We start from the raw sequence: 17,916 nt of genomic DNA, 5'->3' as shown, positions 1-17,916 counted from the left end.
ATTGGCAGGGCGAGGATGCGAGTGCACACAGATCTGGTGCTCTCGCATACTTTTTTCCACTGAAAGTGTTTACATCTGCTTATTCTACAGTACATGGAAAAGCTCTCTGATTTGCAAATCTTTTGAAGGATTCCAGAAGTTACCCGCAAAATTCACAGAGGAAGAAAGATCTATTTATAAAACAATATTGACTGCTGAACTCATGGCCTTTATTTTTCTTTGCTTGTTGTTCTTGGTATCCATATTCACGAGAGGGCATTCACTTCTGTTCTCCCAAAGGGGAACTTGACTTTTTCTGTTTCACCCACTCCCTAATTAGCTTGAGCATGGGGTCAGCTACTGCAGGGCAGATACTTGGCCATCATATGGGATTGATCTTTGTTTTTTTGCAGTTGATAGGTTGTCTCTTTAAATCCTTTGGCACCCTGAAATGCTATAAGGTTGAAGATACATGTTCATGCAACTGCTTACTTATTATGGCAAGCAGCATACCAAAGAGCCAAATAAAAAAATCCATAGTAATTACACGCTCTTGGGCGTATGAAAGTTGGCAAGACTGCATTTAGCTAATAAATCTCATTGTATTATTAAAGCTGTGGTTTTCTTTGGAAAAGTTGACTTTGGAGCCTCAATGAGTGAGATAACGCGCTCAGTTAATACCATTCCCATGTTTCTGAAACAATATATTGCATTTGAGAGTGTCTGACTCCAGTTATCTAATGGTTATAAACGACAAGGACACTGTTGGTAGAATATCACAGAAACTCTTCAGAGGCAATCTCACTGAGGTGAGCTTTCACCCTGAGCAGATGTATCATGGCGCGTGTATTTGCATATCTTGCATGAAGAGCTGTCTCTAATCTTTATCATCTCTCTGAGTGGATGCCCTTAAGTACTGATTCTTTCCCTTTTCTAATCAAACTAGACATCCAGATGTTGTCCATCTTCCTTTACTGAAGCAAATACAATATACCAACTGTATTCAGTCTGTGAGAGAGTTTTGAGCAATAAGGTTAGGAGCCAAATGGAGGCAGCTGAAGGCTGAATGACCTAAACAAACGCAAGCTTTCACAGCTCATAAAAAATAAAGCATTTAAAACAGAAAAAAGCAACTCAAACAAAAAACCCCAAAACAAGCATGAGGAAACAAGGAAAATAGCACAAACCAGGGAAAGTAAAACAAAGGAAAGAGGAAAGAAAGAAGTATACATACACAGAGAGAGCTGATTAGTCAAGAGGAGAAATGGTGCGGAGTCACAGCTGAACATATTGAAGACAGTTAGGATGAGGATGACAATTACAAAGGAGGGACAACAGAAAGTAAAAGCAGAACAAGACACAACAGAAATCCAACCTTCAAAGTGAGGTGGAAAGTAAAGCAAACAAGCTACTAAACAGGGACAAGACCCATACAAGAGCAGACAAGGAAACAAAGAGGAAATAGCAACTATTCCGAGAACAAAGATCAAGACATGAACTGAAACGCCAGACTGCAAGACTGAAACTAATCACTGCAATAACTGTGAAATAAAAACAGCAAAAGCATTAGTAATATCACATTAAACAAAACTCACAATCTATTAGACTAATAAAGAAATCAAAACAGGAGTTCAACAATTCAAGAAACACAAATCAAGACCACAAATACTAGAACAGCTATAAACCTCTTGGGCCATGACAGCTCCACGGAAAATTTTTGGAAGCACTCTGAGAGGTTTCTGTTCTCTCTCAACCAAAGTGTCCCTCCTGCTTCCTCCTTTTTGTTGTTACTTATAACCTGGCCCAGACCAGGCCACTGTCCTGAGGCACTGTGTGCACCGAGCTCACGCTCCCCAAGGGAAACACAGGCACAGTCAAAGCTGTTCATATATCAGATGACCTGTTGCACATTTCCACGAATCAAGCAATGATTTGTAAATGACTTGTTGATTGCGTGAAGGGGGGCACCGAGTGCTGTTAATTTCCTTAACACTGCCAGTGACCCGCCAGAGCATTAATCATAATTATGACAAAATTACTCAGCTAAGTGTCTTAGAGGAGTTGGGCTCTGCGGCGGATGTTGAGTGACCAACATGCAGCGTGTAACAACACTGTCATATGCGTTTCTGTTTGTGAACGAAGGGGAGGCAAATAGAGGGGCCCCTGTGAGCGGCTAAAATAGCCCTCCTGAAGTCTTTCTACCTTTCATGTGCTAATATTTCCAAGGTTATGGGTCCTAACTCCATCCATCTCCACACAGCTGTTCTCAGAGATGTGGGGCCTTCCCTCCACACAATAACACCAGCTATGGAACCAAATTCCTTTAGTGTGAATATGTTTTCAAGCCCAGAAGAAACACAGCAATCACTTGATGTTAGGTATGAGACACAAAGGAGTCACACACTCAGGGGACAGTAGGAGGCCTCTGTCTGTGGGGCCCAGAGAAGCTGAAACACTACCAACTTTAAACCTCACCCATATATCTCATTCTGCTTGCCTTCATCTCCATTCCTTTCAGGATTATCACCCACATCCTAATTGGTTGATCTCTCCATGATGCCTCCATGAATGGTGTGCTGAATGTCCCTCCATGTGTAGCTTTGGGCAGCATGTGATATACAAAGAGACTGGGCAAAAGCCCATGAAGGATGTGAAACGCCATTAAAAAAAAGAAACAGTTACTCTATTATCTGGAGATGTAGCTGATATACTGTACTTGCCACATCTCCAGCGCTTCTATATAGAGATGCTTCTGTTGGCCTGCGGTATGACTCAGTGGCTGAGCACGCTGCCTATATGAAACATACGGGAGGTCTGATCTCTAATACTCCCCACCAACATTATTCCTCCACAAACAATTCAGTTTCCCAGAAACAAAATGAAGAAACATCAGTTTTACCCATGATACATCTGAATGGCATTTTGATGCAACTGATACCCCACAAATATTTGGGATGGTCTTTATTTCATTAGGTATAGCTATTTGAGTTTCTCTGGTCTAGTTTCAAATTTGACAAGGACTGTTTAAGTCAATACACTTGTCAAAAGACATGACTCAGTGGTGGAAACATGTAACCTGTGTTAAATTTGTGTGTAGGTGGCCCTATGTGACCGTGTCAGATCAGAAAGAAAGAGGGTTCCTGCTTCAAACCTGCCACATGGCTGTAGCCATGCTTGCATGACTTCTCTTGGGTACAACTGCTTTATCCTGCAATCCAGAGAAGTGCTTGAGAAATTAAATAGTGATTCTAAATTGGTTGTAGGCCTCAATGTGAGAATGGCTGTCTGCATCTGTTATTCCTGTGGTAGAGTGGCAACCTTCCAAGATCTACCCACCTCCCACCCCATGACAGCTGTGATAGACTCCTGTCCCCTCTGCAACTCTGCGTTGAAAGTGGGTGGAATGGCAAATATGTACATTAAGGGGGCTTGTGTGTGTGTGTGTGTGTGTGTGTGTGTGTGTGTGTGTGTGTGTGTGTGTGTGTGTGGGCAGAGGTGTGTGTTTTGTTTTAAAGAGGTAACATTTGAATTTGATTAAGATTAAGGTAATGAGAAACACCATAAAAATTATATGGACAGAAGTAAAGGACCACCTACAGCGGGGAAAATAAGTATTTGACACATCAGCATTTTTATCAGTAAGGGGATTTCCAAGTGGACTATTGACACAACATTTCCACCAGATGTTGCCATCAAGCCAAATATTGAAGTCATACAATCAAATCAGAACATATAAGTATACAAGTTAAACCATAATAAATAAAGTGAAATGACACAGGGAATAAGTATTGAACACACTTTATTCAATACTTTGTAGAAAAGCCTTTGTTGGTGATTACAGCTTCTAGACGCCTCTTGTATGGATAGACCAGTCGTCTGCATTGCTCAGGAGTGATTCTGGCCCATTCTTCCACACAAACGGTCTTTAAATCTTGAAGGTTCCTTGGGCCTCTTTTATGAACTTTAATCTTCAGTTCTCTCCATAGATTTTCTATGGGATTTAGGTCAGGTGATTGACTGGGCCATTCAAGCAACTTGATTTTCTTTCTTTGAAACCACTTCATTGTTTCCTTGGCCTTGTGTTTGGGATCATTGTCTTGCTGAAATGTCCACCCTCTTTTCATTTTTAGCTTCCTGGTAGATGGCAGCAGATTTTTATCCAGAATGTCCCGGTACATCTCTCCATTCATCCTGCCTTCAATAATATGAAGTCTGCCAGTACCCCTTGCTGAAAAGCAGCCCCAAACCATGATGCTTCCACCCCGAAACTTGACTGTTGGTATGGTGTTCTTGGGGTGGTGAGCAGTGCCATTTCTTCTCCAAACATGGTGTGTAGAATGACTGCCAAAAAGTTCAATTTTGCTTTCATCTGACCATACTATAGTCGTCCAATAATCCACAGGCTTCTCCAAATGCTGTTGCGCAAATTTTAACCGAGCCTTGACATGCTTTTTGTTCAGCAATGGAGTCTTGTGTGGTGAGCGTGCATGGATGCCATGGCGGTTCAGTGCATTGCTTATAGTTTTCTTTGAAACAACAGTACCTGCTGATGCAAGGTCTTCCTGAAGTTCTGTCCGAGTGGTTCTTGGCTCTTGGAGAACCCTCCTGATTATTCTTTGGACTCCTCGGACAGGGATCTTGCGTGGAGCACCTGATCGTGGCAGGTTTATGGTGAACTGATGCACTTTCCATTTCCGGATAATGGCCCCCACAGTGCTCACAGGAACATTCAGCATTCTGGAAATGCACCTATAACCATTCCCATCAAAATGCTTTTCAACGATAAGATTACGAAGATCTTGAGAGAGTTCTTTGCTTTTACCCATCATGAAGTCTTTCCTGTGTGCCTTCTGGGTAATGAGGAGCCTTTATAGGCCATCAATTAGGACTAAAGCAGCTGATATCAATTAGTACTGATAGGGGACAGGATTTCTCTATCAATACTGACAGATTTCAGGTGATCTCCTGGCTTTCTATGTCATTTTGCCCCTTGTTATCTCCATGTATTCAATACTTATTCCCTGTGTCATTTCACTTTATTTATTGTGGTTTAACTTGTATACTTATATGTTCTGATTTGTTTGTATGACGTCAATATTTGGCTTGATGGCAACATCTGGTGGAAATGTTGTGTCAATGGTCCACTTGGAAATCCCCTTACTGATAAAAATGCTGATGTGTCAAATACTTATTTTCCCCGCTGTATACATTAAACCTACAGGCCATGGAAACCCATGCTATGAACCTGCATAGTTTTTATGCTTATGTTATTGCCAGAGGAAGTTCATAGCTTTGCAGTTATTGAGGCAGCAGAGGGTTGACATCTTACACAATATGCAACTCAGCAAACAGCAGCTTAGCTTTACGGTGTTTGGCACTTTGTGGCTGAGATGCTCTTTGATGCTCTTTAACGCTTTGCAACGATGCCACTTACAGGTGATCGCGGAATGTCGAGGAAGGAAGAAATTTCACAAACTTACTTGTTGCAAAGTTGGCTTCTTATTTGACACTTGAACGTAACTGAACTTAAACTCCAGTACTTGTGTCCATACATATATGCAGCATGTCCACATTGTCATTGTACGCATGCTGCTAACTAATTAGCCTATAGCGCTAAAGTCACTAGCAGACAGTCTATAGGTTCTGGTTGTCTAGGTAACCACCTGATAAATATCCTACCCCTTCATTTGCCAATTAACTGTAGTCTTTGTATCCATTAGTAGTTGCTTCAATTGTTTGTGTCAGAGAATTGGTACCTTCCCACTTTGTGCTGCTGACCCTCACTTTGTCTTGTATCACTACTAAGTTCCCAAATTCCCCCAACAGTCCACACTTTTCTTGTGTTTACATCAATAATAGTGACTGTTTCTGTAAATCTAAACTTACAATGACTAATGAATATTATTTTCCAGATGCGATAAAAAAAACATTTGATTATCTTTGCGCAGATGTTAGCTTTAAATCGGTCTTCACAGCACAACTGGATCAGAGCAATAATCAGAGCAAGATGATCTCACACCACGCAGGCATCCAGCTCTACTCTCCTCTTTCGCAACCTGCCCTTGAGATCCAAATTCACAGGAAACCACTGGAGGCACACCAAGTAAATCAAGTAAAGCTTAGAGCCTTCTGCCATGCGCACAAAGGAACAGTAAAGTCTATCCACCTTAAAGTTTGCTTGGTGCATTTGTCTCTATCCATCTGGCTGACTTAGAGACATTTTCCTGGAATCACATCTATTGTTATAAACGAACACAACCTCACAGACAAACCAGTTGTCTGTTGCACTTTAAATAAAACACATCAAAAGAATCTAGAACAAAGGTTTTCTAATAGCCAGACTGAAAGGAATTCTATCAATCTGGTATGAATTGTATGACACATAGTGTAAAGGAGATCTTGTAACCTGTCTGTTTATTACTGACTTCAGTAAAGAGGGAGAGAGTTCAGCTACCAGCTGTTATTTAAGGAATAAACTCTAATAGTGCATTCCAATTACCATAATAAATAATTGCAGCAGTTGTACTTTACCGAGTGTTCTCACCAGTCCAGGATCCAGAGATCATAAAAGCTGTGTTGAAAACATGAACGTTGAACTTCAGAATTACAGCATAACCGAGACTGATCTGGCATGGCTTAAAGAGACTGCAGAGATGTGTTTCCCTTCCTTTGGCCTCTTCATGAAAGCTCAAAAATCAGGATGCACAGTTGCACGGTTTTTGCAGGACTGGCCATAAAGTGTACTCTGAAAACCTGCACCAAAAAAAAAACCATACATGTGCATGCATAAAGCCTGTGTACACTGAGGCAGAAACTGCACAAAACCATACATGCAGTTATTCAAAAGAATAATAGCTCAAGTGATAAAAGATAAAATCCCATTGGTGACTTCTGCCCCAATAAGATACAGAGACAACATCTGCTCTGTGAGATTAGTAATCAGCTAAGAGGTTACTAAGAAATTTATAATCAAACCCATATGAATTTCGATAATCAGGAGATCTACACTATATTTGCAAAAGCTACAGTTATTAGCCATGAAGTTACTTTCGTACTCTCACATGGTTTAGATTAATTTCAGTGCTCCGAAAAACAAACGTTCTCATGCATGGATATGCTTAAAAAACTGTTCAGCCATTTGGGTTTACTTCTGACAAATTGCAACATGTTAATAAAACCGATATGAACTGAATCGATTTGAAGTCGAAACAACAAAAGAACCTTCTCAAAAAGTTTGGCTCATCCTAAATATTAAGTAAACCCAAATCACGGACAAAGAAAGAAATGATACTTGGACTGGATAAAATTATGTGAAAAAGTGCAGATTTCACCAAAGCAATAAAAGCTATTTTAACGCTGGCACCACATCACCCTTGTAGATTTTGTTACCTTACTGTAACTGCTATGCTACAATATCCTCCTCCCACACAGGCAACATAAACTCTAACACAGTGCTTTCTGCTTTCCTCGAAGTGGAATCTTCAACAAAGCTGGCAAAGCAGCCAACATGTGAATCTTCCACTTTGTGAGAGTAACTGAATACGTCTCTCCACCTGCAAAGAGACTGAACTGTGAGCTGTTCCTTCTCAAACTGTCACATGCATTTAAATTGAGTCTTGTTGTCTTCTTTTAGTGTACTTCTCTTTACAAAGCACAGCTGGAGAAGCCACGGTGTCAAGTGAATGTTTTCAAGTGACGAGAGCCTGCAGCGCTGGCCTAATTTGGAGACTCAGTAGCAAGAATGGGATAGTGAAAGCAAAGCTGTTCTTGGGTGGTAGCTGACAAGCCTCCTCAGCAACATTTAATGACACTCAGACAGAGCATCCTGCTGTTATTTGAGGTATTCCTTTAACACATTAAAATCTAAAGCTTTCAACAAACTGTGCAGCCTCTGGCTTTTACGTGTCACGATAAAGAAATACTCTTGCTAAGTGGGTTGTGTCTCTATCAAAGTAACACCAAGTGCCGGCCATATCCGTCTTCCACAAACTCAATGCCAGCTTTTCAAGGCCACTTACATAAACAATCATGTCAGCATCGACAACCACCTTTCCTGACACAAATATACACCCGCAAGCACGCTAACAGTGTCCCTCCCACTTTCAAAAAGAGGCTGCAATTTTCACAGTTGTGGACAAATTTCTCTGTTCTTGCTTAGCTGTGGGAGTTTAATTCAACCCTGTGAAAAGCACTGCTGCAGTATCCATTCCTGCTCTCGCTTTGGATGGTTAGCTCAGCGCAGAGCTTATTTCAGCCGCCGACCCCCTGCTGGGGTTTTATTGCTTGCAACCAACCATCAAGAGTTAATATGAAAATGAATGTTGCCAACATGTCAGGAATGAAATTTCAAACACAATAAAAGTGGCACAAACGTGATAGCCATGGTTGATATATGTCAAAATAAAACTCACAACAGAAGAATCAAAAATGACAAAAAGGACTTCTATGTGTTTTCTTAACTGTAGGGAGTATTAGCATATCTTTGTCCTCCTTCCATCCTTGTCAAATGAACATCTGTGGACATAGCGGTTCAGAAAAGATGGGTTTGCTGACAGCATTGAACAGGGTAGCTCATTGATTTACATGCCTGCCCTATTTACCTCATCTCCGACAGATTTTATTGGATATAAAAGGAGAGCGAATTCTTGAATGAAAGTACCTACTAGACATGATTACAGCATCAGTAACTAAAAAAAGAGGAATCAGGGTAATAATTTAAAGATGTAGGGCAGACTGACATGAGAAGGAGGTCAAGGAGAAAGTAGTTCTGCTTTCCGGCATATGAAAGAAAGACAAAACACAAAAGAATCAGAAGATGGAGAGGAAAAAAAAGAGTAGAATGACAGATGAAAGGGAAATGATATAGAGGAATAATTTGGCATTTTATTGGACAGTTTATGAAAAAATACAGTGGAATTAAATGCGTGTTTGTCTGTTTGTGTGTGTGTGAGACATGAGTGGCTGCTTTGTGTGTGATTTCCTCTGGGGTGAAAGATCATCTCACACCTTCTCAGGCCTGTTAATTTCACTCCAGAGAGTGAAGCTGTTATTGCGGTCCCATTCAGTAATTACTCTGCAATCCAGAAAATGCTTAAGGTTACATCCATGTTACCCCTCCAGCCCTTGGGACGGACCTGAAAATTGCTCTCAATGCTATTTCTTACAAACTCATTACTCGGGCTCTCTGTTTATATATACTGTCCTTATATAGAGCATTTATGAATGTGAAATTGAGTCCAAATTGTGCTGCGGAAGCAGAGACAGACAACAAAGAAAACCTACAGCAGTTTACCTAAATCCAGATTTTTCATGAGCGACATGGGGTTATGTCTGATTCCTCCCCTACAGTCTTTGTCTGGATACTTTCTGCCAATAAATCTTTTCAGTTCTCAAAAAGCTGAAAAACAAAACACTCATGTGAAAGCCAGCGTAATTCTCAATCCAACTCAGACAGTTTCCCAACACGTTCTGTCCAGTAAAACATGGCATTCCCACATAGCTTAAAGAGAAGTCATCAGATTTCCCCACTGCATTTTCAAAGTGCCTGCTTCTGATCGAGTGATAAAAACGAATGATGATTTGCATGTTGAGGCCTGAACAATAAGGAGAAAGCCAAGTGTCTGTAGGTGGTTCTGGGAGACCGAATGTCAAACAGGTCATGTCACATTCACGTTTTCCTGGTTTGCTCACCAACGTTCTCGTGCTCATTTTGATGTGGACATGAATGTGTCTACCAGATAGATTTAATCACAGTCCATCCAATAGCTTTGAAGTCATTTTAATTTCAAATTTAATTAAAACCGTACATGTGAAATTTGTACAAATTCGAGAAAATAATTGAGGATCACCAAAGCCATTATCTAAGAATAATATCATAATGGGGACACTGGAATGAAATTTCCTGGCAAACAATCCAGTATTGACATGTGTTAGTCATACACCAAAGAAGTGAACTAGACTGACACTCGCCACAGGCTCATAGCTGAAAACACACAGCGATCTCATTTTTCAGGTTTAAATATCAGGATTCCATCAAGCAAATTCAACATGTGTGCATAAGCAAAGGAAATGACTCAAAGTACTTTATCGTTTATCTTTCAAATACTTTCATCGTAGAGTACTACTATTCAGTTTGAGTAAATGGTTACAGGAACTCACATGCTTTAATCGCTGTTCTGGCTTTTATTTCTTCTTTTCTTTATTTTTAATGGGTGAGGATCCTCAAGCTAATCCTCCAGTAAGTCTGTGTTTGGTCTTTTGTGTAAAATGACTACATTTCAAAACAGTTTCATTTTGATCTCTGCCTTCAACAATAACAGCTACAAATCCAGTTTCTGAATGATAGTTTAAGGGAAATATAGTCTTTGGCAGACTTTTGAATTTCCTTGTTTCACTTTTTTGATTTATTCACCCACATGCACAATGGTGAGCTTTTCTCTCTACAGACCCCCATAGCTGGAATGAGTTCACCGTTTCATTCTTGCACTGATGCTTCACAATGAGGCACCAAACCTGCCTCCACAGGCATTCAAGTTCAGGCCAAATGTAGGAGAAAGACAGCATTTTATTTTTACTGGAAGACTCAACTCTGCTGTCATTAACAAAACAACAACAAAAAAAACCAGTAGAGGTCAGCCTTTGAAGAAATGTGCTGCAGAATCTGACCTCCAAAGCATGGGAACCTTTTGTTTAGGTTTCTCATGTACTAAACAATGTTTTCATTCCACTTTGTTTTGTCTTCTTGGACAAACCTGCAGAACATCTCAATAACCGGCAAACTAATTTACAATTTGAATAACTTTGCAGTAACTGAATTATTCTTTTTACACTTTTCAGTGAAGAAAATGTGTTATTATGTTCACTGAAAGGAGATTCAAGGAGCAATCAGTTGGTTTTGGTGGTGATCTGTATCTTTTGTAACTCATGGTGCTCCTTACGCTAATAATAACACTACACAATGTGGTTGAAGCTCTGCAGGCCTTCACGCTAGCATTTATTAAAGAAAGAGTAGGCAAATCTTAACATACTACTAAGTAGTAATAAGAAAACCTTAAAGTTTAAAGATGATTGGTGTAAAACCACCACAAAAATTTACTGGGAAAATTTTGTATGACAGTTTAGTCACTCATCCTCAGCTAAACCCTGACACTGTGACACAAACGAAATCAGGTGCTGAAATTAACGCTGACAGATTGCTAAAGCATACATGTTACTGCTCTGGAAATGACCTGCATCACTTCAAAGTGGAGCATGCTGTCGCCTATTATAGGCACATTACAAAGCCACATGTCCATATGTGCTGTATTGTGCTAACTCTTCATGTAGTCCACATTATTTGCAGTCATGACTGTGGGGAACAGCACTGAAATGTAGCTGCAGAAGTATGACCTCTCTGGGGAGGCATGGTATCTGTTAAAGCAGATATTGAGTTTGTTATTTTAGCCCCAGGAGGCAGAGAGGATCTGTTTTCAGATGTAACCATGGGGGTGCTGGTATGGATGTTTATTTGTCTTTCTCATTGACAGAGGCTGTTATCTATCATAAGGAATTACCAGCAGCCCTCTGCTACCAATGATAATCCAATAAAACATCACCTACAGATGTTGGTGAGTGCCACGGGCTGATGTACAGGCAAACTATGGTGCAATTAAGCCAACCAAGCAAACAACCATGTCCGGCGATCACTAGCAGCCATTAAATGTGACTCTGGGAATCATGGGAGCTTGACCAATTTTTATTTAATGTTTTTTTTCAGTTAGTTTTATTTAAATTGGTTAATCAATTCATTTGATTGGTTCCAGTAAGAGATATGTGTGATGCATGTGATACTGGCTTTGGAGTGAAACATCATCCTTCTTAGATCATTCAGCATTAAATGCCCTACTTAGACTAAATCGCATTTGATGTGTTGGAAGCTCATGCAGGCAGAGTGACTGACTGCTTCAATTTAAAACTGAATTTAAAATGCTCTGAAAATAAATTCCATTGCAGAGGATGTGTGTGATGATAGTGTGAGAAACCACATTTGGAGCAACATTTGAGTCCTGCTCCCACGTGGCCTGTCTCATTTAATTTAATTTTTTTTCTCCTCAAAAGACTTTTTTGAGCTTGATAAAATGGGGAATCAAGCACACTACCTGCTAATAAATCCACACAAAAGTAAAATTGTGTTGCAACGTGATCCTGCACCGCAACAGTTGCAACATTTTACCAGAGGAGGCTTGTTAAAAAGGAATACAAACACACCACTTGGATCTTGAGGCTGATACAAACTGAACGCATTAGAGAGGATGTTGAGATGTTTAGTCTCAGGAGCCCCCAAACCCTTCTGGGAGAATTGGCACTGTGGGACCATAAAACTCCACTGACCTCTAACCTCTCAGAGGGGCTCTGAAAACATAGAAAGCACTCATGAATTTTAACAAAAAGATACATATAAATGTATAACGAAGGGAAGGGACGATGGCAAGCGGAGACAGCAGGAGGGAGAGGGCAGAAGAGGGGAAGAGAGATCTGCGCAGGAAGGTTGAGTGTGGCCCTTCAGTAAGTGTTAAGGATAATAAAGACGGGTTTAAGAGGTTTCAGGAGCTGTTGGTGGATAACAGCAGGACAAATGAGAGGTTCTGTCTACCAGCAGCACTTGACTGACCCCAGCTGAGTAAACAACAAGCCACGAGAAACTGGAATTTACCTAGAAGGGAGGAAATCTATAGGAGGCTGTTTCTCCTCTCAAATTTGAAAAATCATTCTTATCACAGAGAACGGTAAATAGTTGGGGGTTTTATAGCCATTAAGAATGAAATGAGCATGAGAATGTCGTGTTATGTGATGCAGCTGTCACTAACTCAGTTTTATACATAACAAATTAGTTTCCTGCATTTGATTTTGCAGTGTAAATAAAACAGCGATGTTCAGATGCCTTTTCATCTCAGAAGACTTGACTGATAAAATTGCCGATGTTGCTGATTTTAACTTCTTAAAATTAAAGGGCTTGATTCACATAATACCACAAACCAAAGTACCATTTATCTATTTATATATGATAGATGTCTTTAAGATTTAAGGGTCAGGAATTAATAGAATTTGTGCTTTAATCATATTTGAAGCTATACATTTAAACAATGTAGTGGTTAGGATAATTCACAATGTTCAGTAATATCTGCTGGCAGAAAATTAGATCAGAAGATTAATGCCATGTGTCTGAAGGGTAGAGCCAGATAGTTTTGCATAGCACAAAGACTGTAAACAATGGGAAGCCGCTAGCCTGGCTTTGTCTACTGTTAACAAAATAAACCTACAGCTTGCTATTTCTAGGGTGGGAGGAGTAATGTAGCTGACTCTCATAAAAATAAAACCTCTGGAAGGCACTGGATTATCATGTTTACCCTCCAGTTGTACAAATTACGTCAAGTATGACCTTAAATTTATTACATTTGGCACCATTTTCAACACAAGATGCAAAAAAAAGCACATTTTCTAAAATTTCCTTTAAAAAGATTTGATTCCTTCAAGTTTTTTTCCTACGTAATTGGAGGACAGCCCCAGGGGCTCATGTCCAGCATATTTAACTTGTCACTGAATCAGCAATGAATGACTTTCTTCATAGAAAATGTTTCTGGGAGTGGTTTCTCAATGGGCATCAAGCAGTCAGAACAGCAGTGCTTCCCTCGAGGGAGGGAGGTGATTAACAAAAGCTTGCTGAGAACTGGAAGACGTCATATGGACTGTGTGCCAGTTCTCTGAAGCAACATGTATATGCCAGCAGTCATAGTAAAACTACTTCAACAGATGCATTAGATGATGCATGCAAAAGCACGCTAAGGATAAAAAATAAAATAAAATGCAAATAAACATCTGTCAACAGATGCCAGGAATGTTAAATCAGCAGCTTTTTACTGCTAACTATGAAGCACAAAAGACAGCATCAGAGCTGATGGGCAGGTTAGACCTCACACAGCAGCTATGGCACTGTGCACAGAAAAGACTGAGTTGTAATAATAAATGAAAAGTAGTTTTCTTTCTTTTCAAAGCACCAACTTTGTGAAAAACCTCTTCTTTGTGTGTGTGGTTTGTTAAAGAAAGGCGTATTTGATTAGCTCCTCAGTTTGAAAGCCGTGACATAAACTGGCGCGCAACCTCTACAAATAAAGTCATGGAAAATGATCTCGAAGATGAAAGATTTCCTGAATGCGGACTTCATCGGCTCAAGAGAAGGAAAAAAAGAATTATGAAAATTATTATTTTTCTGCAAACCAACAGAGCTTTGTTCTACACAGCTTTCCCTCCTATTTTTGTTGGCAAAAGGGACCGTAACAAGTCAAAACTCTCTTTCAATTCACGTCTTTACAGCCAAGGAGTGCATGTTTTTTTTTTAATAACTGCACATTTGATGAACTATTCCCCAGCCAGCTTGCAGTCATGTGTTTTTTTCTTCTGTAGACAGTATCTTAAACAGACACAAAAATCACTGAGATAATTAAAAAGTGAATATTAATGGTTTCAAATGTAGATAAATTCCTACTTTCTTTTCTGGATCATGGGAAAAGCCAGTAGGCATCTTACTTTTTACCCTTATTTTATAACCAGTAATTATGTTCAAGCTCTTACACTATTTTCTTCTTGGCTTCACTCTCACCCCAGACTCGATAAACTTGTTTATCTCTTTCTCGTTGTGGAAATTACACATCTGTGCTCATTTTCAACCACCTGATCGTGCCGTAATACTAAGGAAGCATTTAAGCGATGCTAGACCAGTTCTCTGTGATGAAATATGCTGACCTTGGTGAATGAAATTGCCTAGGACATTTCCTTTTCTCAGTGTCATGGCACACTAACTTCAGCCTCTACAGAAAACTATAAAGATAGCCAACTATATACGATAGATACGAGAATAAAAATGCTTAAATATTAATCACATTTTTAATAAAAAGCTCCCAAAACAATGTAGACATGTGAAAAAAAATCCTTTGTCATTAGTGTCTGAAAACTGTAAACTGAATAGAAATGTGGCCTACTAATATAGCCTGCATGTTTACATGCAGCAGAGTTGTGGCCAGCCTTTTCCAAGAATTGCTTTGTTTACACTGAATAAAGATGTGTTGGATTCTTCTGTTGGTCCCAGTTTTCCTGTTTTGGCTTGAAACTATGCATCACTGTCTTCAGCTAGGAGTTTCCCTGCTTGTCCACTCTGGACAGACTCCGGGTCACCATAAACATGTGGCAAGATGACAACCCCATTATCCCGGTTCATGGCTCCTCAGGATGTTGCAGAGCGAGGGAAAACTAGTTCTGGAATATAAAATGTTCTCCGATGCAGGAAACACAATAGGTTGTGCTGAATACTGACAATAAAAATGGCATGACCTTAAGCATTTGCCCCCAAACACAGACTACAGGCGAATATAAATGGATAGCGGTGTCACGAGGTCTGACATGAAAAATTTTGGTGCTTGCAAACATGAGATTAAAAATTACCGAGACAACAAAAAACAGTTTAAAAAGCATCATTAATCTCAACAAAGGGCAAATAATAATTTTATACACAACAAGAGACCTAGGAAATTTTCACTGTGAAACAGGAAACATCTTTCATGGAACAACGAGGCTCTTGTCAACAGTAATGTGTAACCTATTAAAGTCCACTCGCCTGCTTATTTTTTGTATTATAAAGCGTTACGTGACAAGATTCATTCTTATGTTTGGACATTAAGCACCTAGATGTTAGTACATTCTTGGTGGGCCCAGATGTTGAACTCATGTTGAACTAATTGACAGGTTTACATTTCACTGTGTGTGGATTAATGATGAGATAGTTCAGCTGATAGCCTCTGGTGTACCGATCTATATCCATGTCTCCAGAGAGATTCAGAGATGTGCTCTCGTCAATAATACAATTAAGCTACAAGTGTTGGAGTATTTGTCACAACACATGAATAAATACTGAACACTAACTTTGTTCTGTCTGTCAAAATCTGACTGCTTACCAGAGGTGTTCATTAAGCAACCGCATCTTCAGTCTTAATTGTAATTGCAATTTGCTCCCTTTACTGGTGTCTGCAGCATTAGTTAGCTTAGCCGAATCATTATCTTGTTGAAAGCTTATTGTGGCTAACCTATTGCTATCTGGAGAACGAAGCCGACCAGAGTTAGAAACAAACATCTTATTGTTTACTTAAAAAGTAAACTGTGATCTGAAATGAACCCAGTGGAAGTGATTCCTAGACCCCACCTCCTCTCCACTGCATGCATTTACAGGCATGGTAAAAAGAAAGTATACCTTGTAAGGTTTTACATGTCAGGAAATATATACGTTTTCAAATCTGGTTATAACCTCAGATGAACAACATGTGACACATAACACCATGCCATTAATAAAAAGCTTAAAAAGCTAAGTCAGACATTGTAGAATGACCTTTACGAGCTTGAAGAAGAACTTCTGTATGATATTTGTCTCTATTTTAAATGTTGTTTCAGTTCACTGAGACCCTTAAGGTCCTACTACCACATTTGATTCAGATATGGACTTGGGGCCATTGCAACACTTTGATTGTTTTCTTTTTCATTCATTCTGTTGCAGATTTGATGGTGTGCTTCAGTTCATTGTCCTGTTATATGACCTGTTATGTGGGTCAAGTCTTAGCTGTCAGACAGATGACTTCACTTTTGCCTCTGGAATACAGAGAAGTTCATGGTCATCTCAGTGACTGCAAGGTGATCAGGTCCTGTAGCTACAAAATAAACCCAGTCGTTAGCCCTCCGCCACTGTACACGACAGTGGATTTAAGGTCTTTGTGTTGATATGCTGTGTTTGGTTTATGTCAGACATGGCAGTGTTCATTATGACCAGACAAGACAGACAACTCCATTTCGGTCTTGTCTGTAAAAAGGACATTTTTCCAGATGTCTTGTGCTTTATTCAGATGCAACTTTGCAAACCTAAACTGTGCCGCCATGTTCTTTTTAGAGAGAAGAGTCTTTATTGTGGCAACTCTTCTAAACAAGCCATATTTATCCAGTCTTTTTCCAACTGTCATGAACTTTAACTTACAACATGCTAACTGAGGCTTGGATGATGTAGTTCTTACTTAATACCTATGGAAGGAGTAAGGGCATACTTAGTCATTTTACACACCGTTTCCGTATTTTGTTTTTGTTTTTGTCAAATAATTAATGATGCAGTTTTATATGTCATGTGCTGTTGTTCCTTCGAGGCTGTATTTAAAAAAAAAAAAAAAAAAGCAACACCTGCTAAAAAACTACAGATTTTCTTTTTATTACACCCCAATATGTAAAACTGAAAAACTGAAAAACAGTGTACATTTGAATTATCATTACTGCATTTTTAGGTGGGTGTGCTCCCCTCTTTGTCATTTAACAATCACTAACAAGGGAGCTGAGGGAAGAGAGCCGGGAAGGAAGGGCAGTTGTGGGTTATGAAAGGAAGTCGAGTCGGCTGGCAGCAGCAGAGAACTAACTGTATTTTCCATGACTGCCCACCTTTGTTAGGTGACTGTGAACTGTCAGGACAGAGGATGTGGTGGAGGACAGAGGATGCACAAAGACGCAATAAGAATGCGAATGAAAGTATTCACTTTATGCTTCCCTGCTGACCTGTAACACACACAAAGGTTTTATTTTTACTCACCGGCATGTCTCCTTTGCTGATTCTTCGGCCCAGAGCTGATATCAGATTTGGGTTACAGGCTTTCAAGACTCAAGACTCTTGGCATTTTATCTATTCCTGAGTCAGCCTTTCACTTTCCCAGCAGTACTCCTCATTTATCTGGAAGTGTCTTTAGTGCACATACATAAATCTGCTGTTCTTCAGTCTTGTATACTTTTGGCAAGAGATGTGGAGTTACCTCAAACCCTACAATAAAGGGTCACATTATGGCCAGTGCCACTCAGTCTTAACACAGAATAGACTTTATGCTTACC

This window comes from Aulonocara sp. 'chitande type north' Nkhata Bay, linkage group LG13, assembly GCF_057382095.1.
Source record: "Aulonocara sp. 'chitande type north' Nkhata Bay isolate Kocher_YH1m ecotype deep benthic linkage group LG13, A_spYH_male_GT1.1, whole genome shotgun sequence".
Taxonomy (NCBI): Eukaryota; Metazoa; Chordata; class Actinopteri; order Cichliformes; family Cichlidae; genus Aulonocara; species Aulonocara sp. 'chitande type north' Nkhata Bay.
The sequence above is the reverse complement of the archived record's forward strand: the minus strand, read 5'-3'. Positions refer to the sequence as shown.